General features: G+C 39.2%; 1 long non-coding RNA gene across 1 annotated transcript in view; it reads right to left on the bottom strand.

Moving 5' to 3' along the window:
* The window catches only part of LOC134577066 (uncharacterized), a 34,295-nt gene that overhangs the window by 7,435 nt on the left and 4,372 nt on the right, over positions 1-22,488 (bottom strand). Inside the window, exon 2 of the long non-coding RNA XR_010085917.1 lies at positions 10,447-10,542. This is a non-coding gene — a long non-coding RNA (uncharacterized LOC134577066). The remainder of the gene's footprint in view (positions 1-10,446; positions 10,543-22,488) is intronic.

Below are 22,488 nucleotides of genomic sequence, written 5' to 3'. Positions count from 1 at the left end.
TGGACAGGTGATTATCCCAATGTATCTATAGGATACAATATTGATCCCAAAAGCAGTCAGATAGCCGAACTCTGTGCAGTATATAAGACCATTCAAATGGCAATAGAATATGGTATCAAAGAATTTGTTATCATGACTGATTCCAACTATGTTCGCAACAGTTTCGTTATCTGCCTAGCTGGAAACTGAATCAAATGCTGAAAAGCATTAACAAACCTGTTAAACATGGGAACTTATTTTGTAAAATCGATGAACTGGTTAAGGAAAATGGTTTAACCATATATTGGAAGAAAACCAAAGGCCATTCTAAAATACAAGGTATTGACAAGAAAGGTAATGACTTCGCCAATTCACTAGCAAAACAAGCAGCTATCAATGGTGAAAACCTAAACATTGACGATCTTATGGGTTCAATTCACGTTGAAGTCATAACTAGACGACAGGCTAAAGATAATGCCAACTTAAATGTTGTGCAATGGACGTAAGAAGCTCCTAGTGAGGACCTGATCACTAGTCAAAAGAATGATCCCGTTCTAGGCATTTTCTATAGACATATAGAAGACCCTACTACCAATCCCATCACAGATGAGGATTGCAAAGATAAGGAAGATTTACAAATCTTGATAAGATATAAAGTCAAATTTAGTATCATGGATGGGTTGCTTATCAGAACTTCTAAACATGACTTACAACAATGGGTAGCCCCAACTGTATACCAAGGGTTAATGCTACAACACACACATGATGCACCTACATCTGGGCATCGTGGTCACATATGAGATATTGCGTGATTATGCATATTGACCACACATGTTAAGAGATGTAAAGACATACTGTCAGGCATGTTTGATTTGTCCGCAATATCAACCCCATGGTCTAACCCAGGGGTCCTCAAACTCTGGCCCCCCAGATGTTGCTTAACTACAACTCCCATGATTCTTTTAACTACATAAATAGCCAGAGAATCATGGGAGTTGTAGTTCAGCAACATCTGGGGGGCCAGAGTTTAAGGACCCCTGGTCTAACCCATCGTGCACCCCTTCATAAGAGGGGGTTACCCTGGTCTGATATTCAAATTGACTGTATAGGTCCTGTAACAAGATCTTTAAGAAGTAACAAGTAATGGCTAAGATGTGGAAAATCTTAGGTGTTAAACGAAAGATACATATTGCATACCGTGCTGCATCTTGGGGGGGGGGGTAGGTAGAGCGATATAACCAGTCTATCGTTAAAATTCTAAAAAAGTATGTTAAGGAGTCTGATCAAGACTGGGACATTAAATTGCCCTTGGTTTTAATGGCGATTAGAGCTACACCTAGCACTGCTACCAAATTGTCACTTTTTGAATTGATGACAGGAAAAAAGATGGTTTTACCACAGCATTTACTATATCGTACTTTGGATCATAACTTGATCAATGCTGCCACTACACATCAGTAGTGATGTCCCGAACTGTTCGCGAACTGTCCGCCGGCAAACAATAGCTTGTTCGCGTTGGGCGAACATATGCGATTTCCGGTCCGCCCGCTATTCGTCATCATTGAGTAAACTTTGGCCCGGAACCTCACAGTCAGCAGACACATTCCAGCCAATCAACAGCAGACCCTCCCTCCCAGAATGTGTCTGCTGACTGTGAGGTTCCGGGTCAAAGTTTACTCAATGATGACGAATAGGGGGCGGACCGTAAATTGCATATGTTCGCCCAACGCGAACACGCTATTGTTCGCCGGCGGACAGTTCGCGAACAGTTCGGCGAACAGTTCGGGACATCACTACAAATCAGTACATCGAAGATTTGCGCAAGCACTTACAGCATGCGTTTGCTTTTGCCCAAAAGAATCTAGAAAAAGCAGCGACAGGGGTTAAGACCTATTACGATTTTAAAAAGGAATATGAAATAACAGATCAAGTATATCTCTATAACCTTGCGCGAAATCAAGTCAAGGAAAATACATTTTTACCTTCTTGGAAAGGGCCATATGTCATAATTGACAAAATTTTCCCAGTAGCGTACAAGACAAAAATTCCTAAGGATGGTGATTTTATTGAAAAGTGGGTTCACATTAACCAGTTGCGTGCTTGTCATCCTAAATCTCAATTAAGGATTGTAGGTGTGGATTCGGATGCAGAAGAGTGAACCACTAACCTGGATGAATGCTTGATTCACGTGGTATCGTATGATGTGAAATGTTGTGATGTGCCATGATCTCATGTATGTTCAGGTCATTAACCATTTCCTTGCCATTCAATAACTAAATTTTCTACGCAGGTTACTAGCTTGTTTAGCTGCTATAGACGAATTACTGAGGAGTCAGTAATAAATGTAGTGAGGGACGAATTTATAAAAATATAATTAGACAGAATGCATAACGTTGATGAATCGTAAATAATGTGTTGTCCTAGGCCAAGTGATGTCACACTATTATAAGATTGTATGCTTAACAACCCTTGAATCATTAGTAGATAAGTCTGAAACGAGTTACTGATCCGTGACTGTCGAAAGATGTCCAAGAAGGATGTGGCGTGTTTCTGGATCGTACTGCTCCTGTGCCAAGAGCTACCCATCCTCCGGCAACTTGATTCAGGAGACACCAGGGTTCATCTTGACAGAGAAGAGGATCCTGACCCAACGTGTGTTCATCAGCTTGGACCCCAAGATTTCCATCGAGAAGGCGTACAATATTTAATCGATGCAGCTTCCTGAGTTACAAACTTGGTACCAGATGCACATTCAAAGAGCACAGGACAGTTTGTGAAATATCTTGGAGCAAGCCCGGAAACCATTTGTATCCAGTATGTCGATGAGCAACCGACCCAAAAGGTTCCTCACCGCTATAAAATTGTTGCATTGGTTTTTGCCAATGTTGGTGCAATTGTCGCAACTGGAATGTTTGCAGCCAACTCTATTACTGTCCAAAAACTGGATATGGAAATCTATGCGCTAAAGCAGCACATTAACGATATTCATCAGGTGATAAAACAGCAAAGAACACTTCTCCAAGACGTGTTAACTATTGTGGAAGACACAGTTGTTACAACAAATTTGCCTTCGGAGTTAATTGCCAAATCCACTGAGTTGCACCAAAGTCATGACTTATTTAAGCGTGAACTTCTATTTATGCATGACCCTATATTGTTCCACACACTTGCTTTTCTTGATGAAGTGCAAACCGGAATGATTGAATTGGCAGGGGGACGCATACCTCTGTATTTGTATCCAAGGATATTGTTCATGCGATACTTGCCAGTGTGGATGGAGAGACAATTGAGTCTATGCAATTAAATCTGGCCTTTGAGATGGGGAGTGCTCTCTTAATTGACCTGGAACGCATGGAGATTTGATTTTTATTGGCCATACCGTATGTACCTCCCAAAATTTTTTTTCAAATGAAAACAATTTACAATGTCGGTATATGGAAGGAAGATATCCACGTAAAAATTCAAACCCCAAATGTTCTGGCTTTTCAACCGTGGGTACCAGATTGGTATTCAATACCCATTTTGAATTACTGCGAGAAATTCAAAGAAAATAATTTCCAGTGTGATGGAAAACCTTTCGTGTGCGATTCTACCAATGCTTTGTGTGGGATCGAGTACATTAAACATGGCTCTGAAACATGTCAAGTGACTATGTCCAAAACCGACGATAATGCTTTATTACATGCTATAAAAGATAAATGGTTAGTTAGCACGTGTCTTAAAAACATGAGTGTTTTTCGCAGGGACCAGGTGACTAATAAAGTAATTTGCCTTACCAGCACCTGTCTCACTGATCAAGGTACCCCACGACTCTCATATCACCATCGGGGACGTTACCCGGTGTACACTGACGTCATTGAAAGTGCTATTGAGATGGTGGATCCTTTCCAGAATCTAGATATCCTACTAGATCCTAATCTAAAGTTCTTGATAGACAATAAGCCAACCACACCATCCAAATGTCAATCAGAAAAGATAACTGTAGCGGAGAGATGATTTCTCACAGCTTAACTCCACCAATATATCCAGAGGATGCAGGAACAAGTAATAAATCCAAGAGAATATCCAGCACAATCAGCAATAAAGTCCCATAGTATCCCATCACCTTTCCCAATCACTGGACGACACACAGTATCAGGAGTAGAACTGACTGTACTGGCACATACAGCCTCTTTTATTTCCAATCCACAAACATAGTACTGCCCACAGGGTTTTACAGTGCAACCAATCAATATGTACAATACACACAGACACTCCCACACAAAATCCTCCCCTCTGCCTGTGATATGATTACTGAACACAATGGGTAATCTCATTATCACCGCCAGAGGAATACAGTTTTATAAAACATATCACAGGAACCCCAAAACAAGCAATAACCCCATATATAGATTCCGCAGAACATATACAGATTATATAAAAAAAAAAAATTACTGTATAATGTGTCCCCTGTTGTATAGTTTAAAACTACTGCACAATGTCTTTGTGCACCAAATACTGGTGAGATGGCACCGTGTAGAAAAGTCACAACAGTGTCTGTGATTTAAAATGGCCGCCATCCATTGTTCTCACCATGTGCTTCATCCATTGTTCTCACCATGTGCCTCTGATACATGAAATAGTGGCCACCCAGTAACTCCACAGTATGTCCCCAGATTCAGGTTCTTAAAGGGCCAGTAGTGCCATTCAACATCCCATGAATCCCAGCCATTTTACTTAAAGGGTCCCATCTTTCTGGGACCATAATCACTGGGCAGGAGGTGAGCCATCAGCCCCCTCCAGGAAACTGGAGTGTACTCTGTTATAGGACCCAGACCGCTACAATAACATTTCTGTGGACACATTTAAGTACTCTAGAAGTAGCTAGATACTGACCTTATTGCTCATTTTGACTGGTTCATCTATGTTACAATTGTTATTGGGTTTACAATGATAATAATGGTATTATGGTTGATTGTACTAAGTGTAAAATTCAAAGCTCTTACAGGGACCACAATATGCAAAAATGTTCCTTTTGCACGCACAGGCCTAACGCCAGAAGAAGTGATAGGAGTGCACAATATGTCTTGTAACTTCTGTAGTGCTTATTCATAGACTAAATTAATTATTGCTATGTTAATCACTAAGGGGGTTTATGTCAGTATATTTATTTCGGCAGACATTTTGTGTTAAGACAGAAATGAAAAGTGTATACTGCCAGTCACTCTCAGAACAGAGGTGATTCCATTTTGTATTACAATGCTAAGACAGACACAAGATTTCTCTCTATCACTCTGTTCATGCAAGTCTGAGCTAAGGAATGTGACTAACCCAGAGACAAATGTATACATAATTATATACACAATAATATATAATTACTATACTAATTTACTATTATAATATTAATCATATATAATTAGTATCATGGTAATAATATAGACTATTCATGAATAAATAGCAATTAAGACATATTATATTATTTACTAACGTTAGTGGAGTATAAATAATCCTAAACACAGTGAGATGCAATTTTGGACACCAGTTTTAAAAAGGATAAAAATTATTGTTAAAAAAAAGCACGAAAGTAGGCTAAAAAATTAATAAGGGTAACGAAAAAAATTACATATGGAGAAAGGGTGGGAAGCTGAAATTGCTTACTTTGAGGAGAAAATTGTGTTTCAGAGGGGATATAATAGCCCTATACAAATCTATACAGGGTCAAAACAAACATCTGCCTGGCAATCTGTTTATTAACAGGCCTGTAAATAGAACTAGAGGTCATCCTTTGAGACTTGAACAAAGGAAATTACACCTGCAGCGGAGGAAAGGATTATTTACAGGAAGTACAATCGAGATGTGGAATTATTTGCTAAACAAGAAAGCGGATTCTGTTGAGATTTAAAAAAATATCTGAATGATTTTTCCAAAAGCAGAATATTACAGGATATAAAATTTAATGTAGGTGGTAAAACGTTCTGATCCACGGAGAGATCTATAACAAAAAAGAAATAATTCATATATCACATATATGAATAAAACGTACTTAACTGAATAAGAACAAAATAGCTTTCCTAGAGGTCTTTCCCACTTAGACCTCTTCAATATCAGATGTGTAGAAACATGGAAAAAAGGGATACAGCTAGGAGCTAAAAGAAAACAAACAACACATAGTGATGTACAATTAAATTAAATGACGCTGCAATAATGGTGGCACTCACAAGATATGAATGAAATAAGCGCCTTGAAATCCACTAAGGGATATTGCTGGACCGCTTCCACTGGAGGATGGTGGATGAATAGGCAGACTCAAAAGGCTCAGGAGGCAATCAGGAACCAAATTGTATAAAAAGGAAATTTATTGAGGCACAATTGCCCAATAGAATATATAAAAGAAATTCATATGTAAAAACAAATGAATACAATCTATATATCTATATATATATATATAAAAAATTCATATGTAAAAACAAATTAATAAAATCTAATATATAAAATAAATTCATATGTAAAAACAAATGAATAAAATCTGATATATAAAATAAATTCATATGTAAAAACAAATGAATAAAATCAGTTTTTTACATGAATTTCTTTTATATATTCTATTGGGCAATTGTGCCTCAATAAATTTCCTTTTTATACAATTTGGTTCCTGATTGCCTCCTGAGCCTTTTGAGTCTGCCTATTCATCCACCATCCTCCAGTGGAAGCGGTCCAGCAATATCCCTTAGTGGATTTCAAGGCGCTTATTTCATTCATATCTTGTGAGTGCAACCATTATTGCAGCGTGTCATTTAATTTAATTGTACATCACTATGTGTAGTTTGTTTTCTTTTTTTTCTTTCAATTCTTTATTTTTGGGTGCATGGGAAAGAATAACAATAACATCGCTTTGGAAGTTTGATATAGGCATACAATGCACAATTTTTGTTAAGTAAAAAGGTGATATGAGTTGTAGGTAACATTATATATATATAGGTTTTGCAAGAATCACTGGTACATAAAATAAACAGGCTAAAGTACTCTATTCTATACTTTTGAGGTGTAGCCAACTTGGTTGCTGTTTTTGTAGGTTGGGTGGGGTGCTCTGTAACCCTGAGCTTGAGGGGGGGGGGGGGATTTATAGAACGGGCAGCGCCGTGGTCATGATGTTCCTTCCAAACTGCCTTCATTGGAAATTGGGTGTGCTTTTTGGGGAGTAAATTAGAGTAAGGGGGGGAGACTTACGAACCGCTCCCTCTTTAAGGACTTGGATTGTGAGGTGGGGGTAGCATGGAGTGGTTTGCTGTTATTTGTATTACCCTTGTGAGGTTCGTAGGCTGGGAGCGTGGGGATAATTCACGGCTACTGCTCCACTATATGTGGACTGTGTTGGTTGTGATGTGTTTCGATATGCGGGGGAAGTGTCAGCTATCCCACCACATGGCTCAGAGTAGGCCTTCTATCTTACTTGTCTTATTCTATATTACTTGTTTTCCTCTGCCTTGGCAATATTACATCGTACAATAAATAAGGTCTATGTGCCCCGTAAGTACCCTTGGTTTATAGTTACAGGTAAGTTAAATTCAACTAAATTCAAACTAGGTAAATTAAAGTTCAACTGATACAGGTACACTTCCAGATTGAGACATATTTGCAGAGTGAGGCGATCAAATATTTACAGTATAATGTAACATTTTGCGGTTTAGGAGGTGGTAGGTATTATTGAAGAAAAGGTCCTTACATTTTCATACTGATGAATGTCCTCATCAACCATTGGACATAGTCACTAGGCTACTACTGCAAACGCCATGGGGTCGGTGTCAGCGACACAAGGATTCGTATTTCGCCTTGGCTTTCGCCACGGTAAGCGCTCATACTTGAGCAGGTGATTTTGTACCCGGGTGTGTCAGGGCTCTCCCCCGGTTCACCCTCGATTTCTGGGGCATAGTTGTAGGTGGAGGCGCTTTGTTACCGAGTGCTAAACTTTGGAACTTCAAACTTAACACATTGGGCAGGGAGGGGCTGGGCAGGCTTTTGAATAAGGTTGAATGAGTTCAGTTCATCAGGTACCTGGTCTGTGCTGTTCCTTCCTCCCTGGGTAACTGGAGGTTGCATTTGCACCGGAGGGGCCCTGGCCCGTTGTATAGGTTCCAGATGGTTGGAACGGTATAAGCTTATCGATGTCCCAATTATGTGGTGCTTTCCGCCCCTGTACCTGTGCCCTCTGTTCCAGAAGGCTCTTTAGGCCCAAGGTCTGGAGCGCTGCGTCCGATTCTGCGGCTGTGGTGAGTCGTAAGCTCTTCTCTCCTTGCGATATGATCAGGCTCCTGGGGAAGCCCCATCGGTATGGTATTGAGTGGGTGCGTAGTGTCGAGGTCAGAGGTTTAAACGGGCTTTTCCATAGCAGCGTAGGTCTGGATAGATCCTGAAAGAATACAAGGTGAGTATTTTCAAAGGAATAGGCAGGCTGTCCCTTCACTGCCGCCATTATTTGTAGTTGCGCTGATCTTGTCTGGAACTGGACGATAACGTCCCTTGGGGAATCCGCCGGTGCCTTCGTAGCTTTAGGTACGCGGAATATCCCATCCACCAGGACTTGTTTGGTCTGCCTGGGGTTTAGTATTGTGCTCAGCAGCCTCCTGGCATAGTGGGGCAGCTCCCTGGGCGTGATTGACTCAGGAATGCCTCTGATCTTAATATTTCTGCTCCTGTGCCTGTCTTACATAGTGTCCATTCGAGTGATAAGTTGTGCTTGGGCTTGTTGGAGCTCTGCTGTCAGGGCCTCCATTGTTTGGTATCTGGAGGAGAGTCCCTGTGTGTCTATTTAGACTGCAGTAACACGTCCCTCCATTTTGTGTATGTCTTCTCGCACTATGGCGATGTCTGCCGCAAATAGCCCTCAGATGTTGCGGAGGAGCGCCTTAATGTCGCCTTTGGTAACTGTCAATTCATTATCTTCATCGGAGGATGTGTAATGGAGCCCCCCCCTGCGGCTGGGATCTCGTCCAGCTCGTCCATAGCCCGTTCTTCGGAGGAGGCTGAAAACGAGTCGCCATTTTCTTTAGGTGCGGCCGTGCCCGAGGCTCTGGAAGGCTGGAGTAGGAGATCGCCAATGTCCTGGGATCCCGCTGGTTTGACGGGTCCCTGGCGTCTGGACTTCTTCCCCATACTGGCAGTGCGTTTTTGCTGCAAACCGAGCGATTTTGGGTTTGTTTGATAGCTTTTTCAGGCTTGTCGTAGCGGAGCGCTCTTGCAGCACGTATGCTCTTGTCGGCCGCTGGCTCCGCCCCCTGTTTGTTTTCTTTTAGCTCCTAGCTGTATCCCTTTTTTCCATGTTTCTACCCACAGAGATATCTGGCTGCCATTTTGCAATCAATGTGTAATTTATTCCCGGTTTGTGGCACAATTGGAAATGGCTTCATACTGTATTCAGACTATATTTTTTCTTGCCTTCTTTTGGATCAACTGCAGAAACAGATGTGTGGAAGGCTGAACTTGATGGACCTGAGTACAGGGGCCGGGGGGGGAGGGGGGCAATTTTTTTTTTTTACTCATTAGTAATATCACAAACGTAAAGTAACAGACATAAAACAGTAAAAATATTTTGTTATTTTCTTAATTACACTTATTGTTGTCTAAATCAGTTCAATTTCCAATGCCTTAAAGGATCCCAAGATTCATCAAGATTATTATGGTTTGGAAAAATATGTTACTGAGTGTCAATGCCAATATTCGATTACATTTGCATGTCTTTTCCCTGGAACTTAAACACTGTTGTATTGTGATACAATTTTAAAGATTGTACTGGGTATGGCCGTTGCAAACAGTTTTTGACCTGTATGGTATATTTTGTGATCTACCAGAGCTCAGTAACACAATATGTTTAAGAAATGCCAAACGAAGGCGTAGATTACAACCTTTTTTGACAATCTTTGAAAGCTTACTCTAACCCAGTTCCCAAACCAATCCTCCTGGCCCACCAACAGTCCAGGTTTTGTCAGTATCTCCATTGAAATACAAAAGGGAAATCCCATAAATCCGGGATTGTTGGTGGGCCATGAGGACTGCTTTGAGAACCACTGCGGTAACCTATACATACAGACTTTGTTCGCACCTACTAGAAAAATATTAGATTAAAAGGAGATTCCTTTGGGTTGGTGGTTCATTTATTCAGGTTTGATAAATCTATGGAGTCTGGGGACCTTTGCTTTCTGAAATAAGGTTTGTGTATTAATACTAGGCTTTGAAAACAAAGTTAATACAGGAACACAAAAATAGGTTTCTGATAATTGTCTTTTTGGTTCATCTTACTTCTCACACACTAAGAAAATCTCTTTCCTAGATTTAAACTTTTTTTTGTTTTTGTTTCCACCTTTGCCTGTATATTATTGTATTTGTATTTCACAATCAGAAAGAATTGACTACACCATCAGAGACATCTGACTGATTTTAAAAACACAACGTGACTAACATACACTCTATAAGTATTTATAAGTGCCGATTTACCTGTAAATTCATTCGATTTGCAATCCTAGTGATTTCATACATTCTTTGTAGGCTTGAATTAATTCCTGGCAGCTTTCTTGACCTTTCTCTGTCACACTGCAAAAACAAAGACCAAACAAATGAACAAGGTGTACTGTGTACCTGTACCCTAAAATCTTACTTGTTTAAAAGAGGATTTTTTTGGAAATATATTAATGTTGGCTCATGGCCAGAGCTCCAGGCTGAGACAGGGGCCGACCAGGCTCTAGGTAGCCGTCTAATGAGTGATCCAACTCTAGATAGGATCTAGCTGGCATTTTTGGTTTGCCAGATACATTAAGGATGATAAATACCATAGCCATTGTTGCCACCCAAGAGTCGCAGGCGATTTACTTGTAGGTCTTATTACTGTGTGTTTATACAAGCACAAGATCAGCAAAATTAAAGGGACGCTATAGTCACCCAGACCACTTTTTCTCAATTAAATTGTCTAAGTGCAGTGCCCTGTCATTTTAACCTGGCAATGTAAAACATTGCAGGGAAAAACCTGGTCAATTGACACAGAAGCCCCCAGAGAAAGGCACGCAATGCATTCATCGAAAGGGCTCCAGTGTTTTTATAGGAGAAGCATTGGATTGGCATGATATTATCTATCAGCAGCATCTCAGGAGAAGAGGGGTGGCACCCCAGGATGGTGCTGATGAAGGTTAGTTTAACTTCTTTATTTAAAAAAAATAAAAAGTGTATTTATAACAGTGTTCCTTTAACACCAATATTTTTCTTTCAATGCACAAAAAGGTTTTCACTAGCACCACCTTGAGGTTTGATGTCCCATCGATAACTTTATGGACTTCAAGGTAAATTAGGCAAGTGGAAAACACTCTGCATCTCCTGGGTGAACATGCCCTCATAATGTTCAAGGACTCTGTAGAAGCCAGTGCCACGCATGCAACAGTTATAATATATAATGTAATGAGGAGGGCTATTGAATGACACAGTGATGATTACAAGTAAAGGTTTTGCTTTAGATGGAAATTTCATTCTAAAATAAACTTATATTTTTTTCTTTCTTAAAGGCATACTTCCCAAGAGTCCCTATTTAGGAGGGGCAGTCCCTATTTTGGTTCCAAATCTCTCTGTCCATCCTTTCAAAGAGCTCAATATTGTTGGTGTGTCTGAGTGTATAACAGAGTTCCACATCACAAATACTCACAATAGTGTGTCTTTAAAAACTACAATAAATGTTAGAAATCAGTATTTGTCAATAAGATACATTGTTCTTGTTCTAAATTGCATTTAAGTTACATAAAACGTTACTAGTAAGTCACCTAAAACTTCTCAGGACAGCCCAGCCTCTGGCCAGATCCATACCCTTAAATTAAAGTGTCCCTCTTTGTCTTTTTAAAATGTTCGGAGGCCTGTAAAGGGCCATTAGGCACTATAACCATTTCACCTCATTGAATTGGCTATGGTGTCCCGTGAGGCATTCCTCCATTAAAACAGTTTAAGATTGAACGTGGGTTCTGGAAATTGTCAAACCGCTTTAAAATAGTTTGAGAAATTACACTGGAACTACGCCATAGTCCTCCTGGAACCATAACCACCACAGTGCTCTGTTGGCTATTGTGCTTGAAGTGTTCCTTTAATATGACGTATAAAAACCCAGGGAAAAATAACAGCATACTTTGAACACTGAAAACCTGAAGCTTGCATTCCCAGAGCCACAGCCTCGCTTCCATCTGCAGTGTTACCAACATTCCTTTAGATATATCCTGGAGGCCTAACTGTGCTCTTCATTTCCTGCTCAACTTGGAAATAGAATAGAGATCAGCAGTGGCTACCAGGGCACCTCAAACGGATAACATGCTGCTCTTTCATTTCAACAACAGACATCAGCCTCTAGGCTAAGACCATATCCCCACAAACAAAAGCCAGAAAAAAAAGATTTAATGATTACATTCTTTGTTACTTTTTATCCACTTAACCATTTTTCACTTAAAGGGACACTAAGTACCAACTCCACTGCATCTCATTATGTTATGAGAAAAAGTAATGTTTTCATTTGTCAGTCAGTATACCTATAATCATAGAGGATGTTAATGAGACAACCACCAGGGAGACTTACAATAGCTTCACGTTTGGCGTCATACCAGAATCTAAAATATTCCCCTATGTTTACCGAGCCGGATAACCCATTAGACAGCCAAGACTGTCACCTACAGCCCAGGTTTGGAGCTGCGGCTTGGAGCAAGCACTCATCAAGCCAGCAGGGAGATCATAAGATCTCCCTGTACAGCCCTGCACTCCCTCAAGCATGTACAATCCATCCTCACAAGCAGGCATAGCAACACAGACATTTACTAGGAGAACAAACATTCAAGGGGTCACAGGGCACCAGGAATCCAATGGGTCATGAGTAACTGGGAATCCATCTTATGTGTCATGTGGAATTTTAGATTTTAAGGACTGTTTTTACAGGCTGTTCAGCCAGACCAAGTAAGATATCTGTGTCTCGCTGGCCACATGCTATGAATATTGCTTCCAGCATTTCAGAGTTGTAGTATATGCCCCAGGGGGATTAACTTTTCAGGAGGGTGGAGTTCCAATAGATCTATTATGCTTTTTCAGTTTTCCATTAAAGGGACACTATAGGCACCCAGGCCACTTCATCTCACTGAGAAACTGCAATAATTACATTGTAGGGTTAACTCCACCTCTAGTTGCCGTCTACCAACGGACGCTGGACGTCCTTACGCTTTGCATGAGGACATCTAACGTTAGCTAAAACTCCTAAAGAAAGTACTGATTTAATGCTTTCCAATGGGGAAGTCCTAATGAGTTTGCGGCACTAGTTGGCGGAGGAGGAGATGCAGAGGCTGTGTCTGACATAGTGATGACGGACATCGGCGCTGGAATCCCGTAAGTAACAAAAGGGTTTTTAACCTTTTCAGCGCTGTGAGGGGAGGAGGGGTGTGTTGGGCATATGGTACCTTACTGAAAGTAGGAAGCCAAGGACTATGCATTTAACTATCCTATTATAGTGTCACTCTACATTCAGCAATTGTCATATGTATTATGGTCCATATTTCATAGCATTAATGTACAAATATGATGTTGGTATTTCAAGGATGATTTTTTTTTTTAAATTAGTTAAATTATTCATTTTAATGTTTACTAAACATATGACAAATATCCATGAGTTCCAAAAAATAGTTTAATTCTACCGACCCATGAATAAAAGATCTTGCACTTCTAGGATTAGCCATTAGGTGGCGTTATTGGAGCAAAAACTGGTTTCCCGTCCTAATCTACAGTTTGCCTACTCCCTGCATGCATTAGTAGATAGTGAATAGTGTTGTTGCTGATATAAAACGTTCTAGAAGGCGGAATGCTTCAACTGGATATATTAATTTAACTATAGATCTAAGGATTATTGGAGATGAGGTTTAGAAATAACCCTGCACCTGCTCTGCATTTTGTTGGAGAACTATTAGATAGTAGACAAAAGTATTTGTTTGAACTTCTGAAGTGAAATTAAATTTGCTCTCAGTCTGGGGTTGTAATACATAACTCGACTCCGCATTAGCCCTGCATAACTGCCCCTTGACTATCTTGTGCTCATTGTCCTTAGCTAATGAGGCCGAGGCTGACTCAGCAAGGCCCCGCCATTAGTCACGGTCACCCCAGGCTGCTGTTAGCTTTATACTGGGAGTGTCTGGCCTGGGGTGTTACTAACCGATAAACAGGCAAAGTTCCCTGTCAGGCTGTGTTAAGGCAGTCAGGCATGCGAAAAGGTTTTGGGTGCCAAGTAACTGCTTACATCATGAAAACTAAAAAGAGAAGCACGCTTCTATTACAGCTCGCCCCACAGATATGTACTAAGTGTTATTCAAGTTGTGGTTGCAAGGCCTTCTGGGAGAGAGGTCTGAGAGACCAATATTTCTAAACTACCGTGCATGGGCCTTGTTTTATTTTATTTTATTTTTTATAAATGCCCATATCTAATGCAGATGCAGTTAAACATAAATTTGTATATTTAAAATAATTATTTATTTATTTATTTATTTTTTAAAGAAAAAATCAAGTCATTTTATGAATGGCGAGCTATTGATCAGTGGCTTTAAGACCAAGACATTCTGATTCAAGCCTCGGTCTCCAATGGATGTAGCTGGGCTGAGTGATCAGGCACCTGAGTCAAGACTAAGAAAAACAACTTTGTTAAATGCTTTAACCCCTTCAACTCGCACCATAACAACTTAATTCTGATGAAGTTGTTATGGTGTTCAAAGTATTTCTTTAAGTTATCTTTCTTTTACTCAGTAAGTTGTTATCTTTAATTTATATGATGGAAACATAGCCCACTGCTCTGAGAACAACAAAACAATTAGGCTGAAAATTGGCCAGTCCGGCGGGTCGTCCAAATAATGAATGATTGAATCGTCAGATTACTGGATCAAATGAGTCGCAAATTGCATTACGATGAAAGCAATTCTTCCATACATTACAGTAATTCGTTAATTTGGGAACAATGAGAAACCAAAATTAAGAAAATAGATTTATTTTTAATTTTGATCTTCCAGCTGTTTAGCAGATACCTCCTTAATTTGGGACACTTATGTGGGATTTCCATATAGAGGATAGTAAATTAGGGAGGTGTTTAGTAGATAACTCTCTTATTTGGCCACTGGCAACACAAGTGGCCGGTGGACAAATGGTTATGATAATAAATTAATAGAATAATACAAATGTAATAAATAATATAAATATAATAAAAATGTATTAACTTAAATGTTTTAATTATTGGTGTATACTGAACCCATCTACTGAGTTAATCATTTTTCCCAGAAAAAAAACAAACATGAAAATTTGTCATTTCCATTAACCTTCCACAATGTTGGATTGAGCAAGATCAAGTTTTAACTTGGAAGGCAGCCGCTTTTACAGATTACCGTTTCATCACAAATAGTTTGGCATGCCTATCTGGCATGTTATATCTAAACTCCTCTAAAATGTACACTTTTTCCCCCCCTGTCACTTCCACCACTGAATATTTGTGAAAGGGACTCTCCGGGCACCAGTAAAACTTTAATGCATTTAGACTTTGGCCTCAATACCATGCTTTATTCCATTGCATGATCAAATCTTTACAGTTTTTACACACACACAAAAGTTTAGCAAAATGCCACAACATGCGAGAAAGTCTTCCTTATCAAATGTATGCACACAGTCTCATCTCCAACCCCACTGAGTGAGCTAATTTTATTTCACAACCTGACTGCAGACAGTCACAGAAACTTTAAACCAGTATTGATATCCTGACTATGTGTCTTCACTGTTTGTCATCTCTTTCTATTGCAGGTTGTTTTACAGTTAAGATCATTCAGTGCTGTTTGTGGCTGGGCTGTGTACATGCATTTCATAGGGAAGTCTTTTTCTGGAGTGAGGGGGCGTGGCTAAGGAGGCGGGTATATGGGGCAGAATTTTCTTTTTTTTGCTTTTTCAAAGCTCTTACTTACCTTCCTAGCAGCTCCCTTCAGCTCCCCTGTATAAATCTCGCAAGTCCCGCGGCCGTCAGAGCGTTGCCACGGTTTACCATGGCAACGCTCCGTGTTGCACACAGGCGGCGAGATTTACACAGGGGAGCTGAAGGGAAAATAAGAGCTTGCTGGTGGCCCCCTCTGTACTTTCCATGCCACTGGACCACCAGGGAATGCCATATCACCCCTCCCTGGCCAGGTAAGAAGCAGGGAGGGGGACTAAAAAATAAATAAATAAATAAATAAATAAATAAAAAAAATGTAAATAAAAAATGCCCCCTCTCCCCCAAATTACATACCTACAGAAACACACACACGCACTGCATTATATACACACACTACACACACACTGCATTCACTTTACACACACTACATTCACTTTACACACACCATACAAACACACACTATGCATTCATTATATACACTCTACACAAACACACTATACATTCATTTTATACACACTCACTGAATCCACTACACACACACACTACACAAACACACACAGCTCCCCTGTCTAAACACACTGCATCCACTACACACACACAGCTCCCCTGTCTAAACACACTGCATCCACTACACGTGGCATGTATATTTTGTGCATTTACCTTATATAATAAAATCATTTTTTCAAAATGGTAAATGTACAGAATATCGGTAAGTTATCAGCTATCGGCCTGAAAGTTCACAGATTATCGGTATCGGCTCTAAAAAATCAATACCGGTCGATCCCTAGCATAGAGCATAAAAGGTCAAAACCTATCAAATGCATTAAAGTTGCATTGATGCTCACCGTGTCCCTTTAAGCATTTTTCAGTACATGCTCCATATTATTTTACATTTATATTAACACTTAAATAAATTCTGTCCCGGCACAGCCAGGGCTAGCATTTTAGAGGAGGTTTTAAAAAAAAAAAAAAAAAAGGTGGGTGCAAAGGACAGAGCTCGTAACACTGACCGACAGGGAACCAAAAGGGAGGCACCCATTTGCAGGATAAAGGGGTTTGGATGACTACATTTCATTTCATTTTTCAATTCTCACAAATCCTGGAGAGTGACAGGTCCCCTTAAATTTTCCATGCAATCCCATGACGTAAAGAAAATTGTCTGTGAGCAGCTCCGTGGCATTAAATGCTCTTTCTCTAATGCCAGCAGGCCAAAGCCAGTTGCGGAGATAGAATCAGATCAACCCTTTATAAAGATGAGCCAGCCTGTTGTTGCCATGGTTACATGCCCAGCAAATATGGGTCAGCAGCAATTTTGGTTGTGACTGTCAGGCTGGAAAGTGGCACAGAACATTGAATTCTCGTTCTGAATAGCCATGGCATGTAGTAGGTTTAATATACAGAAAATGCTTTGACAAGGTAACACGAATATTTATCATAGGCAAAATACAATTCATAATTATATGTTTCAGAGATGTTCTCTCTGTAATGGCACAAGATGAGCTAAAACCAGCTTGAGATCTGAGCGGGGACCCACCGAAGGGCAGATTATATCAGTTGCTGTCCGTTCTCAGAATACTCTTGCGACCCGTTTTTTTGCTCTACAATTCATAATTATATAATTTTATCTAGAAAAGTCTATAATTGATTTGTTCCGCAAAGAACATTAGATAATTTACAGGAAGGAATTTGCTCTCCCCTTAAAGATATGTACGTTTAATTAATTATACTGTATATCACGTAGGCAAAACTATTATTCCACATTGCTACCAAGTATAGGACAGTAATATTGGTTGTTTAAACTAGCATAATCTCTCTCTAAATCTCTCCGCTACCATCTGCAAATTTCCAGGCTTGGTTTAAAGCAATATATTTTCTGATTAAATACACATAATCCCATAATACCCAATTTTGCTGCATGCACATCGTAACTATCAAGGTGATAAAGGTCTATACGCCTTATCAGTCATGTCATTGTAAATGTTTGGACACGAATGTAAAAAAAAAGTAAAAAGTTCTACCAGCAAGCTATCATTTTTTTTTCTATATGCGAGCGGCTATACATTTACTATATAGTGATCACATTATTCCTTTGCTTTTTAACTCCTAAACAGACGTGAGACTTATGCCCCATACTGAGGCCTATTTACTAAATAACAAGTAAATTGTAAATTGTACCCCAAATCACAAGATGGAAACATAAATAGCAGATTCAGGACAAAAAACTCCAGCTCCACTATACTTACAGTTTAGAAATTTATTGTGAATAATGAATTCAGTTTACATTTTGCCAACATTAGCGGTTTACTGAATAAATCCTAAACTGAAGTGTTTTAGGGGTGTGGAGTGGTCCTTTAAGGTAAAAGAGATTGTTTTATTGAATAGTTTTTTGATTCACAATGTAAAGATTACAATAGTCCATAAACAACAGTCCATATAGCCCCTTTCAAGTGTCTTTCTAATTTATAAGGACTATATGCAAAGATGTGAATATTAGTCAGAGGACAACTGAATATCCAAGTAGCAGCATGCCACAGAGAAGAGGAAGACATTTTATTATCTTCTATTGCCAGCGGGCACGTGGAATGACATATAAGCAACCGACCATAAACTGTAAGACGAAAACTACATACAAGTTCTGTCAAAGAGACAATGCATAACAGCCATGCATACAATCTGACTTTTAAGAGGTTTGTTCGTGGTGCCATAAATTGGAACACTAAATACTTCAGCTTCTATTTATAGGAACAATACTTGTGTGGACTAGCTAACTATAGAATCGTAAATGTTAAGCTTCGGTCTCTCGAAGCAGCGAGAGTATTTGCACAGTGCAATGTCCCCTTAATTTACACTCACTACATCCACCTCTTTCTCAATTCAAGGATGCCTACCAGGAGTTTCTGCCTGCTATTAAGGATGGAAGCTGAGCTCCACCAGATATAAGACACTCTGGACATATGATTTTCATGATTGCTACACAAGAGCTTTTAGTAGTTAGTAGCTTTTAAGAATTTTAAGAATTTTATTGCAACCTCTTAAAAGAACATTTATATAATATACAAGTAGTATAATAATTTCAACTTCTTTCTGGGGAGATGTTACCGCTATGTAACTTACATTCAGATGAGAAAATGCACACAGTGGGAAAACTAAAATATTTTAAATTGATATCATCATCACAAAAACAGAGGTATGTCATAAAAAAAGAATTCTACTTCAAACAGAGTGCTAGGCTGTTGAAAAAATAAATCACAAATTCCAATAAAGTGATCCCCTTCAATGGGTTGGCACGGTCACTACTGGTAGTCCTACCAATCTTTCTTTTATCTTTGTTATGAACTTGACAAAGGCAAGTTACAGGCCTCCAGTTATTATGATTATAGGGTCCTGCCCTGCTGTCCCAAGTTTGTATTCACGGTCCCGGTTTTGAGGACACCAGGGAACTGTGGAAGAAGCTTAGCGTGAGCGTGTCATTAGACATGCTTACGCTACACTAAAGGTACTAGGGCCATGTAGAAAACACTTGCACTAAGTGAGTGGGCAGCAGCCTAGCGTGCATTTTTCCCTGCTCACTTGAGTTTGAATTCACGTGTTGGTGGTATTAAGTTAAGGGACTCCTGTTCTGCCTTTTTTCTGCTCCTGTAGGACTTGTATTACGGAGGCACTCTCATTGCCACAGGTCTATGTCTTTATTTTTTGTGATGAAAGTACTGTGTGTTGTGGCTGTATGTAGCATTTTACAAATCTGCATACAATTTTAAAGAAAATCTGTATAATAGTTTGTATTTTAAAGTAATAAATAAGCATGGCAGCGTAACACTCCCACCATTTTTATTGGGTTAGACAGCTGTTACCCAGGAGTGAGCATTCCGATTTATACTAGCATCCCAGTTATGTTGCCTGTCCTTTCTGCTGTGATGGGGAGGAAATACCAATTTGTTATTGCTGCCAGGTTGAATTTGTTGTATCTTGCCATTCCCCGTAAGTAGATGTCTGTGGCCTTCTCAGCCAAAACATAAATCTAAAGTGGCCAATGGTGCATTATATGCAAGTATTAGTTTGAAAGTCAATGCATGTGTGTCAGTGGGAGTCTGTGTATAAGTGCCAATATATTTCTGTGTCAGTTTGAATCTGTCAGTGTTAGTCTGTTATAGAGTGTTAATATATCCAGGAAAGATAGTGTGGGGCAGGTGGCCTAAAGAGGGCCAGACTGACTTACAGCCTCCCCCTCAAGCAAACCAGGCATTGGGCTCTGTTGAAGAACTTGGCATTTTGATAATGTACTACAGGATCAATAGATCTATTTTTTTCTGGGACAGTACCCCAAAATGCAGGACTTTCCTGGAAAATTCAGGACTGTTGTCACCTATGATGTAAGTGTGTGCCTATGCATGCTTGTGTGTGTAAGTATGTTGGATATTGTTGGATTGTCAAGTTAAGACTGAGTAAAGTAGCAAGCAATGTATGTGTCTACTGCCTGTGTGTGTGGTTAAATGGACACTCCAGACCCCTACAGACCTCCAGCATTCTGAAGTGCTTTATGTGTGAAGAGCATGTCCTTTTTTTTTTGCAAATTTCAAAATAAAATTTCAGTTTTCTAAATAAACCTTATTACACCAACCCGAGTGTCAATCAGACAACTGGTCCTGTTATTTCCTGGTAGGTTAACTCAGTGGAGCAAAACTCAAAAGGCAGCAGTTGCTCAGAGCACCTGCTTTGCAGAGAGCTACATGAGGAAGTCTATGATTCGACAGGCACAGGAAGTCTATGATTCGACAGCCACAGGAAGTCTGGGGTGGGATTAGAAGGAGAAGGCTTGTAAAGGCAGCAGACAAAAGATCTGCAGCTTTCCCAAGCTCCAATGTAAAAAAAAATACACAATTAAATTCACACGTTTTTATTGGGGTATATCTACTAAATGGTGATTGACTTTTTTTTTGGCAGTGGAGTGTCCCATTAAATACATGTATGTGTTTGTGTGAATGACAGTGGTGCTGGGTCCTGCAAATGGTAAGGGTAGAGACCTTTCGACAGGAATTCTGCATATTTATAGTTTTATTGTTTAGAAAGGCTTTATCTTGATCACTGAAAGTATGTGTGCATGCCAAGACTTTTTCTATAAAACCTAAAAGATAGTTTGCTTACTTTGAACTCTTGGAATCTTTCTATATCTTATTACTAGTCGGAATATATTTGATTTCATGAGCGACTGTAGCTTTACCTCTGAGAGAAGACAGCATGTGATAGCAATAAGTCACTGACCTTAAGTGTACGTCCCCGGTCGTGTATCTGTAAGAGCACTGTTAGACAAATCTATCTACGGAGCAATAAAGTAAGGCAGAGGAAAACTGCAATCAGACTAGAAATTAAAGCTTATCCTAGCAATGGGTATTTGGAACAATGACATTCATTCATAATCACTACACAGCACGGGAGTTATAATTTCACTAAATACAGATTTAGCTCATATACCTTTTGTATAGGATTTCTTTAGCGGTTACAAAATTCCATTACAATGTGCCACCATTAGCATCCCTTATAGAACTTTTCTAAAGACATACGTATAATGATCTGAAATATTAGAAACATTTCAAGTATTAGGATATTTACACATCAATTTGATGATAAATGTATCCTATCTCTGTTAATTCTAAGTTCCCGAAAAAATTGCTGCAGCTAAAAGTCCATCCCATCTGCTCGGTGACATCACACAGGGTTAAGCAATACATCCCACTATCTGTACAAGATCTTGTACATGTACATGCCATACATGTCCTAACTAATTTGTAAAGGCATATTCATAGCTTTCTATTGGAGAATCTTTAAAGTAGATGAACTAACGTGCAGCAGCCTTAAGTGTCTTAATTTGTTAAAAAACATTTTTGTTAAATTAAACATGACTTGAGCTACTTGGTGTGCTAATAAAAGCCCTTCCTTCTGTGGCTAATGTTATTTAACAGAGAAGCTTTTTTTTCCCCATGTATTTTCATGAATGAAATTATTTGCAACTACATATACCATGTTTTACAGTGATGTATGATACATGTACAATGCTTCCATTAATTATAATTAATATAATTATGTCTGATAAATCTCAGCCACCTCCTGGTCCCTACACAAGCTACAGTAAAATAAATCAATAAATCAGAGTTAAGTATTTCTTTTTTTCTTTTTATTACACAAACTTGCATTTTTTTTTAATACAGTATTCCTTTTTATAATGTGTTCAAAGGGAAACTTGATCAACACCCCTCTGGGAGGTAAAACACTACAAAACTAACGTACTTCTCTTACAGCCACTTCTCTAAATAGAACTGCTGTGTCTGTGTTTCTATGATACTTGGATTACTTATTCACTGTACTCCTATTTAACTTATACTATTCAGTAGGCGTTCCAGTGTGTTGACAGAACAAATCAATTCTTAATGAAAGTGATAATTTAATATAAAAGTGTTTATGATCATTGTGTTTTAATTATAATCTAAAGGAGATTACATTTTAAAATAAATGTATACAGAGTCATAGCCATAGTAAGCTACAAGTTTTTATTTTTTATTTATTTAAAAAAAGGAAGAATACTGTAT

This window comes from Pelobates fuscus, chromosome 11 (assembly GCF_036172605.1).
Source record: "Pelobates fuscus isolate aPelFus1 chromosome 11, aPelFus1.pri, whole genome shotgun sequence".
Lineage (NCBI taxonomy): Eukaryota > Metazoa > Chordata > Amphibia > Anura > Pelobatidae > Pelobates > Pelobates fuscus.
This window is presented reverse-complemented; position numbering and strand designations above follow the sequence as displayed.